The sequence below is a fragment of the Engystomops pustulosus genome, chromosome 6, assembly GCF_040894005.1.
Source record: "Engystomops pustulosus chromosome 6, aEngPut4.maternal, whole genome shotgun sequence".
Taxonomy (NCBI): domain Eukaryota; kingdom Metazoa; phylum Chordata; class Amphibia; order Anura; family Leptodactylidae; genus Engystomops; species Engystomops pustulosus.
Window position 1 is genome coordinate 104,311,287 of NC_092416.1, and position 15,967 is coordinate 104,327,253.

Here is a 15,967-nt window from a genome sequence, read left to right on the forward strand (position 1 = left end):
GCAATATGGAGAGGGTCAGCCCGCGAACCGATGTGTGACCGACTATTATGTCACATGTCGGGAAGGGGTTAATGTTGGAGGGGAAGTATGAAATAGTGGGAATGAGTGAAACATGGCTGGACAACAGCTGTAACTGGACTGTTAATTTAGATGGTTATAGTCTATTTTAGAAATTATTGTAAAATTAAAAAAGGGGGAGGTATTTGTTTATATGTGAAATCTTGCCACAAGCCCGTCCTGCGAAATGACATCGGTGATGCAAATTAAAATATGGAGTCCCTATGGGTGGGGATTAGTAGAGGTAAAAAGAATAATGAAATATCACTAGTAGTTTGTTATAAGGCTCCAAATATGATAACGGCAGCAGAGGAACTGCTAATAAGTCAAGTGGATGTGGCTTCAAACCATGGTGAAGTACTTATCATGGGGGACTTCAAAAGCTCTGATATAGACTGGGGTGCAGAAACCTGCAGGTCCTTCAAAGGTAGCAGGTTTTTGTTAACAACAAAAGACAATTATCCGTTGCAACAAGTCCTGGGGTAAAGAAAAGGGGGGGAAGGTAGAGACTGAAAGACATATTGCCAAGAAAGTAAGATAATACCTTCGCCCTGAGTCACACAGACCCAATGAACCCCTAGACCAGTGGTGGCGAACCTATGGCACGGGTTCCAGAGGTGGCACTCGGAGCCATTTCTGTGGGCACTCAGACCATCACATCAGGACAGAGTTCACCAAATAGGACCAAATCCACCAAGTCCCAGGCAACTTAAGAGATGCTGCTCACAGCACTATTTTAAAGCAACACTTCATTGGCTGTTAGGAACTGCGGGAAAAGTGAGAAGGTGTTGACAGAACTGCAATATCTTTGGAGGTCATCCTGCTGGACCAACCATTTTGCCTCTACAGAGAGACCCTGGAGAGAAGCTACAACGAGAGTCTGAATTTGCCCTCCTTCTTTCAACTGTATTGGTTGCCTCCGGGGGGCGATATATAATTGAAAGATGTGGAAGAACAGGTAGAAATAAGTTACTGCTTAAAATGCCATGTTGGCACTTTATGGGAAAATAAGGGCATTTTGGTTGTAGTTTGGGCACTCTGTCTCCAAAAGGTCCGCCATCACTGCCCTAGACTGTAGCCATATATTCTAATTATGTCTGTGTTCAGAGGACTGAGCTAACTGGCATACAGCATGGCCTTGGGCACTAGTATGGCTGCGGCGCACTGCTGCCTCCCAAGGGTATAAATCCCTAAATCCCGCCTACCCCTCTCACATTGGATCCGTGAATAGCTGATGCCACCACTATGCCGAAAAAAGAGTAGGTGCTAATGAAATACATTCTTCAAATTAAATAACTACATTTCTTTGCATATGATCCAATTCTCTGGACAAAACATTCAATGCTATCTACAAATTGAAACAAAAAAGCTCATATAAGGCACTCCGTAATTTTGTTTGTGTTTGCTGCATGGAGCTTGTAAGCCGTTGCCTGGGAGATCCGATGCTATTCTCAGGTTCTCGGTCATATGACCTATCACATGATCCCATGTTTAATAGACAAGGAGGGAATTAATTATCTGAATCCTCCATTTGTAAATTCCGCAGTGGACAGCAAGTACGGGTCCATCCCGGACCAACCAGTATGGTATCACACCCCTCACAATTTAACCTTCTATTTTTGTACAAATATGTGCCCCTGATTAACCAGTGACCTACATTGATTTCATATATAGGTTTTTAATAAGCTACTTAATAAGTACATTACTCTATACGATACAAAGCTGGGTCTTCCATCCAGTTTTTATGATATTGCAACACCCTCGCCGATGCAAGGCAGAGCTGTGTTTGCAAATACGTCCCACCATGTAGCTTGCAGCCTGTGTAGGGTCTGATTAGCCTCACAGCATGTCACTACATCACACTAGATAACACAGATGAACTCTGCAGTGGTAGATCCTGCCTGGTAAGGCAGGAGTTAATTGCTTTATGTGATGTAAAATGTGTCATCCAATCACAAGTATTATCCTAATGTATTGTAAGCTGGGATGTAATTGGAGGAGTAACCACCACATGACCAAGAGCTGAGAAAAAGTGACGGTTGGAGATTTCCAACAGTTAGTTCAGTCAGAGAAGTGAGTCTGAAAGACTAGCAAGTCAGACCAAGCAGTGAGTTAGAGAGAAAGAGAGGAAAGGGGTATCATCCTACCTTCAAGGGTGATACCTGAAGCACTCCAGGACAAGCTGAAGCTTCCTATTAGGACACAGCTACCTCCCAGCCTGCGCTCTGCATCCAGGCTGGCGATTTACCTCCCTCCAAGTACATCTCAGCAATCCACGCACGTTGCTGCGGTTCCTGTCAGTTCCAATAAAGAACTGTAAGTTGTTTTTGTTCAACCTCTGCCTCCGTCTGGTCCCTGCTACTACAACTACCATCATCACAGGCACCCTGTCCACCACACAGAGACTCATACTCTAGACACCAAAGGGTTGCCCCAGGGAGATCCGCTATAGCAGCCTCTCCCTCATCATTTCTTGCCAACACCACCCTGCTGGAGACCTGCCAGGCTGTAGGACAGCCCTCCGGTCCCCATACCAAGCACCGTGACACTAGCGTGCCTAGGCCGCAACCGCCAGCCACTCAGGTACTGCGGGCCCCGGTTGACTCCAGGCCCCGAGAAAAGGCTAGGCCCCGGTGGGGGATGTTGCAAGTGGCGTCACGAATACAGGATCATTACTTCTGTGCCTTATTCTGGCACTAGAGACTATCCTTTATTGAAAAACTACTGTGCTGCCTAACCCTGCTACCATTCGGGTATAGGCCCAAGTGATTTTGTACTATATTTCACATTGACTTTATTACTGCTGCCAAGCGCTGTCAAGCATCGCTCCAGCAATCAAGGGGTTAATCCCTGCCAACGGACTCTGTTAGCTCAACTACAGTTGGTGCAGAGCGGTTGAAGCATTTACCTCACAAGGCTGTGGCGCAGCAAGTATTTCCAGCCCGCCAAATCCTCACTGGCGGGAACTCCAGAGTCATCACTAGGCTCCGCCCCCTGCGCGAGTGGTGCGAAGCACCGTTGAGGAGGAGCTGGAGCGTGTGCGGCCGGCAACGAAGAGGGTTAATCGGCCATCTTGGATTTCGGCGCAGGCCGCGCCTGAAGCCTGCCAGCAGCGTGCGCCTCATCCGGAGTTCCAGCGCACGTGTCCTGCGACTGGAGGAGAACACCGCTGAGCATCACCGAGCCCCTGCTGCCTGCCGGACATCGGGAACGGAGTCCTTCATGCACCGGAGCTGTCCTGTCACCGCGGCTGATCCTGAGTGAGTACCGCTGGGGAAGTTAAAGGGGGGTAGAGATTGTTTCCGATGCTAGGTTATTGGCTCACCTCCCAGGGAATAGTGACTGTGTCTTAAAGTGCCCACGTCCCATTCTAGCCATCGCCCATAGCAACGGACATTGTGTAACCCTACAGACTTCCCTCAGCTAGGCCAGTCATGTCCGCCCAGGACGAAGATACGGGACTGGAGCAGGTCCCGTCCCCTGGTCCCTCCTCAGGGTACCGGAGCATGTTAAGCCCTCCAGAGAGTCCTTTCACCCCTGCTACAGTCAGGGTCCCTGGGACCCCCACCATGATGCCTCTGACTATGCCATACTATCCAGGGGCCCCCTGGTTACCCCACTACGAGGGAGAATCACACACTCTCCCTGAATTCAGGGACAAGTTGTTAGCCACCTTCGCCCTGTACCCGTTCACAGAGGAACAGAAAGTGGGCATCCTAACCGGGCAGTTGAAAGGACCCGCTCTCCGGGAAGTCAAGTCTTGGCCCCAAGAACAGTGTCAGAATGTGGTCCAAATTCTTGATAGGCTGCGCAACACCTTTGACAAGTGTACTGCCTCAGAGTTGAAGCAGCAATTCTTCGGGAAAAGACAGAAGCCCCAAGAGTCCCTCCGAGACTTTGCCCTCTCCCTACAGGAGACATGGAAGGCCATAACCCGTCTTGATCCCAAAGACGCTGAAACCTCTGATCAAACCCTGAGAGAACAATTCATTAATGGACTTGTTGATAGAAATCAAAGGTGTCAACTAAAGATCATCTCTTCTCAACATGCCCAGGCCTCCTTTCTTGAGTTTAAGGAAATTGCCATTGACATATTAGGGGACCGACCGCCTACTGGACCGCAGAAAGAGCCTGAATCCGTGGAAATGGAGGACTCTGCTCTAGCTTGCCATCCAACGCAGTCGACATCACCTACTCCTGCGGCTAAGGAAGTTGCTGGCTTAGCAGGACAGATCCCTAATCTGGCGGACACCCTGCATAAGATACTCGATCGGTTGACCCAGTTGGAAGCGACTGTCTCCGCTATGAGGAAGAAACCTACAGAGAACTCTGTACGGTCAGCTACCCCTCGTGACTCTCCGGCCAAACAGCGCCCAAGAGAAGCGAAGTCGTTAAGCACCTGGAGTCAGAAGAAATCCCGTCAGCGGTGCAGCTACTGCAAAAATATGGGCATGAAGAGGATGGATGTCGTCAGTTAAACGACAAACCCTTGGAGCTAAGGGACGACCTCCAAGGGAAGAACCTGTAAGTCCCCGAGATGCTAACTGGATGCCCAGGTACGTGGGGACTTGCCCCATGGTTTATGTAACCATCAACGGAGTTACCCTACCGGCCTTAATTGATACCGGCTCTCAAGTGACCACCCTCCGGAGTGCTGCCTTCGAGAAATGCCGAGTAGGAGCATCCTTAGTCCAGCCTCCCAAGGCTTACTTGAACATTATTGCTACGAACGGAAAGCCCGTACCCATCCGTGGCTACTGGGAGCCCACGCTAACCATTGGAGACACTGAGTTAACCAGACAGGGCGTAGTGGTGACACGAGTGCCCGAAAATGGTAACTTCTCCCTGGTACTGGGTACCAATGTCCTCCGCAACTGCTACCCTGAAGTGCTGAAGGCTCTCCACGACTCCCTGCTAACAGTGCCCAACGGTTCCCGGAAGGTAATTCAGGAGACTATGCAGGTTCTAGCGGCGCAACAGAAGTTTGCTGGCCCTAATGGAGAAATCTGCAGAGCCCGGATCAAGGATCCCCAACCTGTCCGCCTTCAACCTGGGACTGAGACGTTAGTATGGTGTCGAGCCTGCATGGGCGTCCAAGGTCAAGACTACCAGGCGATAGTAGAACCTCTACCAGCTGAGGAAGACTTGCCCATTCTAGCCGCCAGGAGCCTAGTCACTGTATCCCGAGGACAAGTACCCATTCGACTACTAAATGTGGGAAACTCCCCAGTGGATCTGAGAAAGTACCAAGCCGTAGCCACTCTCTTCAGCGTCCATCCTGAAGACTTGGTGGAAACCTCTCTGTCTGCCTCCCAACAGTTGGAACTGAAGCAAAGCGCTGAAGGTGAGCCTGCCGAGCAATCCTGGTGGCTTGAGCTCAATATTGGAGACAATGATTTTACTCCTGCAGACCAAGTACAGGGTGCCAACCTCAAGGAAAAGTTGCTACTTTATTTATTTTTATATTGCACTTAATGCCTTCCTTTTAGGTACGGACATTCTTCAAGCACTTTTATGCCTTTCCTTTTCAGGTAAAGAGACATTTTATGCTGCTACCCTGAGTAGCCTAACTAACTATCTGTAATGTTTGTAATGTTATAAGATGTGTACCCATTGAGCTCCTAAGCCAATGTGAGTTTACAAAATGTTTGCACACTGTCAATTTATGTCTGTAGTTTGCACTAACCTTTTATAGGCTTTTCAGATTGTAGTGTGGCTGTGTCGGACCGTCCAATATGTAAACCTTGACCGCTATCTTATGCCTCAAACCAAAGCTTTGCAAGTGGGGGTAGTCCGTAAACTGCGGGTCCTTAGGGGACCGGGGGTGTTACAGAGTTAGCACCTGGATGCCACTCATACAAGGGTAAGAATGTTAGTCGGCAGGTACTTGTACATTGTACAATGTTTTATTGTGTCACATATGCCAATGTAATGCTTATATACACTATATATTTGTCGCCAGGGAAGAAGTGTTTATATAACAAATATACAGGCCCCGGTGCAAGGAGTGGATTACAGGACATGACACCACACCTTTCCTACTGTACAGTTTGGTTTAATGGCGTCAGCAACCAACTATCACACATGTCCTTGTCTTAGTCCGACACCAACCCAGGTGCCTGTCTCCAGGACCATGGGCGGTTTGTCCCTACAGATCATGTAGCCTGCACTTCACAGAAGTGCCCCTATCTACCTCTGCACCCCAATCAGTCTGTAGTCGAGCCGAGGGCGGCTCTTTCAATTGCCCCGGGGGTATGCAACACCCTCGCCGATGCAAGGCAGAGCTGTGTTTGCAAATACGTCCCACCATGTAGCTTGCAGCCTGTGTAGTGTCTGATTAGCCTCACAGCATGTCACTACATCACACTAGATAACACAGATGAACTCTGCAGTGGTAGATCCTGCCTGGTAAGGCAGGAGTTAATTGCTTTATGTGATGTAAAATATGTCATCCAATCACAAGTATTATCCTAATGTATTGTAAGCTGGGATGTAATTGGAGGAGTAACCACCACATGACCAAGAGCTGAGAAAAAGTGACGGTTGGAGATTTCCAACAGTCAGTTCAGTCAGAGAAGTGAGTCTGAAAGACTAGCAAGTCAGACCAAGCAGTGAGTTAGAGAGAAAGAGAGGAAAGGGGTATCATCCTACCTTCAAGGGTGATACCTGAAGCACTCCAGGACAAGCTGAAGCTTCCTATTAGGACACAGCTACCTCCCAGCCTGCGCTCTGCATCCAGGCTGGCGATTTACCTCCCTCCAAGTACATCTCAGCAATCCACGCACGTTGCTGCGGTTCCTGTCAGTTCCAATAAAGAACTGTAAGTTGTTTTTGTTCAACCTCTGCCTCCGTCTGGTCCCTGCTACTACAACTACCATCATCACAGGCACCCTGTCCACTACACAGAGACTCATACTCTAGACACCAAAGGGTTGCCCCAGGGAGATCCGCTATAGCAGCCTCTCCCTCATCATTTCTTGCCAACACCACCCTGCTGGAGACCTGCCAGGCTGTAGGACAGCCCTCCGGTCCCCATACCAAGCACCGTGACACTAGCGTGCCTAGGCCGCAACCGCCAGCCACTCAGGTACTGCGGGCCCCGGTTGACTCCAGGCCCCGAGAAAAGGCTAGGCCCCGGTGGGGGATGTTGCAATATCATGCGTTGTCTTGATGACCTTAACCGCGGCATTTGCCACGCATGTGCACATCACACACTTAAGCTTGCTTTCCATCTATGCGTGAGTGCGAGTGTGATTATCTTAATCCTGTGTTTGCACACATCATCAGTGGAACGGACGGTGTCTTTTTTAAATACTATAATTAGTAACTTTAATATATGTTTTTTGATATGAAATTGTATTTATTAATACAGTGATACAGTAAAAATATCTACATTCTTGCCTTTTTTTTTAAGATGGAGTGCAGAATGTACATTAATGAGCAAAAACAACTTTTTTGATCTTGCCAATATGGTTGTAATAAAACAAAGACTGAAAAATGTACAATCATGGCAAAAAGTTTTGAGATTGATACAAATGTTATTTTTTACAAAGTCTACTGCATCAGGTTTTATAATGGCAATTTGCATATACTCCAGAATGTTGTAAAGAGTGATCAGCTTAACAGCAATTCATTGCAAAGTCAATATTTGCCTAGAAAATGAACTTTTTCCCCCCAAACACATTCCAACTTCATTGCAAGCCTGCCTTAAAAGGAGCGGCTAACATTGTTTCAGTGATTGCTCCATTAACACAGGTGTGGGTGTTGATGAGGACAGGGCTGGAGATCAATCTGTCATGATAAAGTAAGAACCACACCACCGGACACTTTAAAAGGAGGCTACTGCTTGGCATCATCTCTTCTGTTAACCATGGGTATCTCTAAAGAAACATGTGTAGTTATCATTGCACTGCACAAAACTGGCCTAACAGGGAAGAGTATTGCAGCTAGAAAGATTGCACCTCAGTCAACAATCTATCGCATCATCAAGGAATTCAAGGAGAGAGGTTCCATTGTTGCCAAAAAGACTCCAGGGCGCCCAAGAAGGACCAGCAAGTGCCAGGACCGTCTCTTAAAAGCGTTTCAGCTTCGGGATCGGGCTACCAGCAGTGCAAAGCTTGCTCAGGAATGGAAGCAGGCAGGTGTGAGTGCATCTGCACTCACTGTGAGGCGGAGACTCTTGGAGCAAGGCCTGGTGTCAAGTAGGGCAGCAAAGAAGCCACTTCTCTCCAGAAAAAACATCAGGGACAGACTGATATTCTGCAAAATGTACAGGGATTGGACTTCTGAGGACTGGGGTAAAGTCATTTTCTCTGATGAATCCCCTTTACGATTGTTTGGTCTCATGCCAACTGTAAAGCATCCTGCAACCATTCATGTTTGGGGTTGCTTCTCAGCCAAGGGAATCGGCTCTCTCACAGTCTTGCCTAAAAACACATCCATGAATAAAGAATGGTACCTCCAAGAGCAACTTCTTCCAACTGTCCAAGAGCAGTTTGGTGATTAACAATGCCTTTCCAGCATGATGGAGCACCTTGCCATAACTAAATGGGTCAGGGAACAAAACATTTAGATTTTGGGTCCATTGCCTGGAAACTCCCCAGATCTTAATTCCATTAAGACAAATTGTGACAAAATGCAAGCATTGATTGTGCAAGAATGGACTGCTATCAGTCAGGATTTGGTCCAGAAGTTGACTGTGAGCATGCCAGGAGAATTGCAAAGGCCTGAAGATGAAGGGTCAACACTGCAAATATTGAATTGCTGCATTAACTCATTCTAACTGTCGAAGGAGGTGTATGACAGCATGAAGTAAGCAGACGCCGCGGCCACCCCTCGCCAAAACCTCTTACCGAGCTGCTCCTGTTCGTTGTCCCTGCCAGATGGACATTGTTTTCCTGCCTGTCCGTGTTGCCTCCAGGTGAGACGGCGCAACGGAGGTGGCTGATTGTTGAGCAGACGCGGCTCGCGGATCAGAGCGGCGTCCCGGTCCCTGTAAGGGGACATGGACGGGACTGACTTCCTGCAGCAGTGTGGTGACTGCAAGTCCGCTGTGTCGCTCTTTAAGGTCCTGGAGGCTGTCCATGGACCACGTCCTGGACGGAGGATGAGGTAACGCTGCCGGCTGAACGTTGTTCTTTGCTCTGCTTTACCCCCCTTGGCTTTCACCTGCTTCCCAGAAGACGACCTGAAGGCTGGAATGTGCTCCTGAACCAGTGGTGCCGAATAACTGGGTAAAAAAGTGGGTGAGAACAATGTATCATGCAAGGTACTCGCATACTCTGAAGTCGCAATAAGAATGTCAGGAATGGCTAACCTGGAAGGTGGATGTTAAGGCGAGCTTTAAACCACAAATGCTGCCAGAGCCTTTTTCTGAGACTAACCCATGTCTGCCAGCAGTTTTTTTTTTTTTTTACTAAAACATGGATACTAGAATCTTAACATGGAATATCAGAGGGGTTAGCGATAGAGTAAAACGTTGTCAAATATTTGACGTAAGTCCAGCTATTGTTTGCCTTTTCAAAACTCATTTGATATCAGAAAATGTCCACCGGCTTAAGAGAAATTGGGTCTGGAAGGAATTCCATGCATTTGGCATCTCTTTTTCAATAGGGGTGTTGGTACTAATACACCGAGATATTGATTTTGAGGTAAAGGAAGCTTTGATAGATAAAGATCTAAATTCGCTTTTTTTAATCTGATTCGTAAGATGGTATATGAAAATATTATAATATCTGATCATGCACCAGGTATGATAATTTTAAAATCAGGGGCTCAAAGTTATAGGCGATTTAAGCTAAACCCTTACTGGATTGGCATCCTTAAAGGACAGATGGATATTAAGGAAGAAGTGCAACCCAAATCAAGTGATACCCTATCACTATGCAAGAAATTAAAACTGCCTTAGACTCTTTCAGTAGGGATACCTCACCTGGTCCAGACAGTTTCCCCTTTAGCTTTTATAAACAACATGAGGAGATTTTGCTTCCTAGACTTTTGGAAGTTCTGGAGGAAGTAATAGAGGAAGGAGGAGTTTCCAGATTGATGGCGGAGCCAGGGATTGTCCTGATTCCCAAGAAAGATAAAGATTGGGTAGATGTAGGATCATATCATCCTATTTCATTGATAAATACTGATATTAAGATCTTTTCCAAAGTAAAAATCAAACAAAAACATCAAGTTTCTTAGTTGTAGCTCACCCCACGTTGTCCTGGAAGTCTCGGCGTCCTCGGATTCCGCACGGACCAGGTGCTTGGGTAATATCACTTGTAAAACAGGAAATGAATCCAGCGCTTGACCCAGGTAAGTAGTAAAACTTCTTCTTTTATTGAAATAATGCTTGTGGTAATACAGCTTAAAATGCACGAACCGCCTGTATCTTGAGTCATCAGCGAGCTATGACAGATGGTGGTAACCTGGCTTCGCCTACGCGTTTCTAGTGTCCGCAGACACTCTTATTCATGGCTAGTGTCACGGATGCCAAGGAGGCAATAAATGCAAGTGAACCAGAAACCTCTCTCTGAAACAACAGAGAGAGAAAGAGAATCTGGCATGGATTCCTTGCAAAGAAAGAGAAAATCCGACATGGATTCCTTGGCATGCGTGGTGCTAAATATTGTCCGATTTGTATGGTTCTAAAAATGAAAGCGCCTATAATTAAGTGTGATGCCATATATAAACTATTCTTTGGCGGGTGCGTGCATTAAACAGACAATTAAAAACAAGTGCAGGTTACTATGTTTTCAAAACGGCACCGCTTCGGTGCTATTCGTTTTTAAACAGGGAGACATTACCTCTATAACTTGTGTTCTACTTATTATCAACTCCGTTTGGGTAAGTTTATTCTATGGTCCAGCACAATGTGGTGATGGTTATTAATCAGTTCTAATCTGTTATATTAGCTTTAACTATCATTTGAACGACCCAAGATGAGAATATCTTAATGTGGGGTTACATGCTATGATTATGGGAGGGCAAGGAGGGCGTTTATATAATATTGGGGTCTAAGGTATTATACTGTAAACGTTTTGTAAACATCCTTGTAAACATCATTGTAAACATCAGTGTAAACATCCGTGTGAACATCCGTGTAAACATCATTGTAAACATTCTTGTAAACATTTATGGTGCACAAAGAAACTTAAAGGAGGGGAGTAAATCGCAATTTTAAGGGGAGTTGTTATTTATTCTATTGTGTTGTCCCCATTATGTTCCTAATAGTGGAACATCAATTCGTTTCTGTAATTTAAACCCTGAGGGTATCTGGTTTGTAAATGGAACATCCAAAACGCCTCTCTGTCAAATAGGCGCCTTTGTATGTCGCCTCCTCTTTTTCCTAATGTTATCTTTTCTATTCCATATACCCTACAATTTTGTGTTTGTCCACCATGGAATTGATTAAAGTGTTTTGATGCCCCTGATATTATTTGTTTTTGTTGCGTAGTATTTCCCATATCTCTTAGGTGTTCCAGGAATCTCTCTTTTAGTTTCCTTGTTGTGGCTCCAACATATTTCTTATTGCATTGTGTACATTCAATGATGTAAATTAGACCCTCACTGTTACAATTCATGTATGACATTATGTTGTGCTGTTGTGTATTGTCTTAATTATAGAATGTTTTTGTGGGTAGCGCGTAATTGCATGTCTTACATGGATTGGTGCCACATTTGAAAAAGCCCTTATGATGTAGCCAATTCTTCTTGTTATCGCTTTTGGGGAAACTAGGGGCTATGAGGTTACCTATGGACGTGGCCTTTCGAGATACTATGTTACATCCACTTTTCAGAATTTCTGCCACCTTACTATCTTGGAACAAAATTGGGAGACAGTTATTAACAATTTTTTTGATTTGATCAAATCCGTGACACTAGCCATGAATAAGAGTGTCTGCGGACACTAGAAACGCGTAGGCGAAGCCAGGTTACCACCATCTGTCATAGCTCGCTGATGACTCAAGATACAGGCGGTTCGTGCATTTTAAGCTGTATTACCACAAGCATTATTTCAATAAAAGAAGAAGTTTTACTACTTACCTGGGTCAAGCGCTGGATTCATTTCCTGTTTTACAAGTGATCTTTTCCAAAGTGCTTGCAATGAGATTGCAAAAGATTATTAAAGATTTTACTTTTGGGTCTAGAGGGGTTTCGGACCACGCACCATTGATAATCTCAATAAAGCTTGGCGCACATAATAAGTCTAATGAGATTAGGATATCACCCACGTGGTTAGGGATGTTAGGTAGACAGGATAGGTTTATAAATAGCTTGAAATCTTTGCACGAAGCAAAGATTCGGCTGGAAAAGATATTATTTGGGACACAGCAAAAGCATTTATTAGGGGGGAATATAAAGCACAATTATGTTGGTATAAGGCACAATTGAATAAGGGAAGACAGGAATTAGAAATTAAAGTTAAGGAATTGGAAGAGGTATTTCTTAGGCAGCCCACAGAAGGTAATAGACTGGCTTGGGAGGAATCCCGGACATGCTATATGGAGTTGCTAAAAAATCAGGCGGATAGGAAAATCTCGGCCCAGGCCAGGAAAAGAGGTCTGCAGGCAAACGCATCTGGGAATGCTGGCCAATTTAGTTAGGGATAATAGGGAAAAAGCACATATTCACTGTATAGAAGCACAAGGGGGAGGTTACACGGTTAAACCTGAGGAGATTTTAGAAATTTTCACTAGATACTTCGAGGACCTGTACACCTCTTGTAATTCACCCTCACAGGAGGATATAACGGAAATTTTAGAAGCAGGCTCTATTCCAAAATTAATAGATATGGATATTGGGGTGGAGGAGGTCCGACGGGCACTGTCCATGGTGGCGGGTGGTAGTACCCCGGGACTGGATGGCATTGCCTTTGAATTTTATGGCATGTATGGGGAAGAGATACTGGGTCACTTGGTCACCTTGATAAGGGGTTTTTACCACCCTCAATGAGGGAGGCATTAATCATATTAATACCCAAACCAGATAAAGATATCCGTAAGGTGGATGCTTACCGCCCTATCTCTCTCATCAATGTCGACAACAAACTTCTCGCCAAGGTGTTGGCAGAGAGATTAAAGAAGGTGATAAGAGAGGTAGTGCACCCAGACCAAAATGGCTTTATGCCAGGCGGTTCGACCCTCGATAACCTCCGTAGACTCTTTCTAAATATGCAGTTTACAACTTCCAGTCCCGGGCAGCGCTCCCTGCTTTTCCCAACGCTTCAAGGGCCTTTGACACCCTGGAGTGGAAATTTCTATCGCACACGATGGCCCGAATGGAGTTTGGGAAGAGATTCATCTCCTCGGCCAGAGTGCTGATTAACGGATCGGTTTCTAGATCCTTTAAATTGAATAGAGGAACTCGCCAGGGGTGTCCACTATCACCACTCTTGTTTGCTATTGCTATGGAACCCCTGGCGTGTAGAATCAGACGGGATCGGGATATAGTGGGCTTCAGACAGGGAGAATCTCATGAGAAGATATCGCTATATGCCGGCGATGTCCTGTTATATTTAGGCCAACATAGGTCCATTACTAGAGTTTTTCAGATCTTTAAGGAATACGAGAAACTCTCTGGTTTGAGTATTAACTGGCATAAGTCTGCATGATTGCCCCTTGATTAAATGGATGCCCCTTCCCCTCAGGAACTCATTATTATGTCAAAGGGATGCATTGTTAAATATCTCAGATAATATCTTGGACTTTGTCGAGAAAAACATCTTACCAAATATAGCGAAAATCAGGAAGAAGGCAAAAACATGGAAAAAATTGACATTAAATATGATGGGCAGGGTCGTTGTTATTAAGATTCTAATACTCCCTAAGCTGCTATACGCCCTCGCGGCATCTCCAATTATGGTTCCCCATAAGGTATTTAAAATTATTGAAAGCCTGTTGGCTGAATTGGTATGGCGGGGTAAACAGTCTCGAATTATGATGGAGATCTTGCAACAGCCTTATGAGAAGGGGGGATTTGGATTACCAGATCTAAGAAAGTACTTTGTTATTTCTCAGACAAAGTATATATCGGTCTGGGACAAGACCTCATTTGAGACTGTCAGCAGCCCCCAATTAAAGAACTTTGGATATAATGTGATAGAAATTCTTGAGACAGAAATATGGAGAACACCTAAAATAGACATCTCCCTCCCCACTCTATACCTGATGCTCGAAACTTGGAAAGCGCTCAAGGCCCAATCCAATAGCACAGGACCCCTACCAATATCACCATTATGGGGCAATAGGAAGTGGAAGGTCCCCGATACAAATGGGAAACCTTGGCTGGAATGTAATTTAAAATATATCACACAATTTTTAGATAAAGGGGTTTTCAAATCCTTCCAGCAATTACAACAGGAATATGGGATTGATTCCGCTGGGTATTATACTTATTTGCAGATCAAGCATTGGTGGAGAGCATTGGATAGATCAGTGGGGATTTCGGAGGAGCTACACCCACTCTTAGAAGGTGTATGGGGTCTGTTGGGCACTAAATTTAAAAGTAAGAAGTTACTAAGATTTTGGCCGATGAGTGAGAAAACTCACTAAAAGAATAATAAATAAATGGGCGGGAGATGTGGGGATATTGGAGGAAAGAGTCTGGGAAAAGGTGCTCCTGGATGTGAGGAGGGTCTTCACTATCCCTGCCCATTGCCTCGCCCAACTGTTTATCCTGAACTGTATATATTATACACCGAAAATACTATCAAGATTCGGGCCCAGGATCTACGGCTGCAAAAGATGCGGTTTTGAGAAGGCAGATGATATCCACCTTTTGTGGTTCTGCCCCAGGATCAGGAGATTTGGGGGGGGGGGTATTAGCGGAGATAGGGAAGATCTTCAATGTCACTATCCAGGACACACTACAGGTTTGTGTGTTGGGTATTGTGGATGAGGGATGCTGCAAAACAGTTAAACTATATGTGGTGAAAAAATTGTTATTTGCAGCAAGATTCTGTCTCGTTAGAAAATGGATGGCTAAAGACACTCCGACAATTGGAATGTGGCAGAGTGTTGTAAATAACATCATCTTAGCTGACGGCTTTGCTAAAGCTTTGGTAGGGCACCCCGATATAGAAAAAAATATGTGTTGACTGGCACCCTTGGATAAATAATAAGTTCTGTAGAGAAGAGATCTGGATGCTGGGTACATGTGAGGGCGGCTGTTAAGATCGTGGGTTTGGGGGAGAGAGATTTCTTTTTCACTTTTTTTTTTTTTTTTTCATGGGTTGGGGGGAGACGAGGGGAATGGTGGGAGATTGTCCTTTAGGAATAAAAGTTATGAATTAAGAGAACAAGAGGTAGTTTATAATTAAAGATGGAAATTGTATGTATTTATATAAATGCTGTAGAACTGTATTTGCATGGCTAAGACATCAAAAATACTGTATGTTTGTATTACTGAGTCAGCTAAGTGCGGGCAGTACCCAAACATACGAAGCGCTCACCAACACACAGATTGGGATTAATAAAACAGTAATACTTTATTATTGAAAATTACATAAAACCATATAATTATATCCTTATCACATAATTCTTATAATCATGAGAAGCAAACATCAATATATTTACCGGATATTGGAGCATCACTTCCCTATCGGGGGACCTCGACAGAGGAAGGCAGTTTCCCGGCTTGCATCACAGACAGACGTGCGTCCACTTGTCCCGTCTGGAAAGTCCCTGCCCCCTGTCAGGATCCCCTTGCTTTTATAACATTTCATAAACAAAGGCATTATCTATATTAGATACTGCCGCATCATCATTTTGTATCATATATGAACATGAAATGAACAAAGGCATTATTCCGTACTAGATACTGTCACATCATCATTTTGTAACATATGTATCAATGATCACGCGCTGGTATGTGCAGAAGACTTGTTATTGTCCTGTGCAGCGCGTGATTCTCGCTTTTAACA

The 15,967-nt window shown here is 45.1% G+C and overlaps 1 long non-coding RNA gene across 1 annotated transcript in view; it reads left to right on the top strand.

The window, feature by feature from the left end:
* Positions 1 to 3,022: 3,022 nt before the first annotated feature.
* Positions 3,023 to 15,967, top strand: part of LOC140064064 (uncharacterized) — a 67,508-nt gene continuing 54,563 nt past the window's right edge. The window contains exon 1 of the long non-coding RNA XR_011847688.1: positions 3,023 to 3,317. This is a non-coding gene — a long non-coding RNA (uncharacterized lncRNA). The remainder of the gene's footprint in view (positions 3,318 to 15,967) is intronic.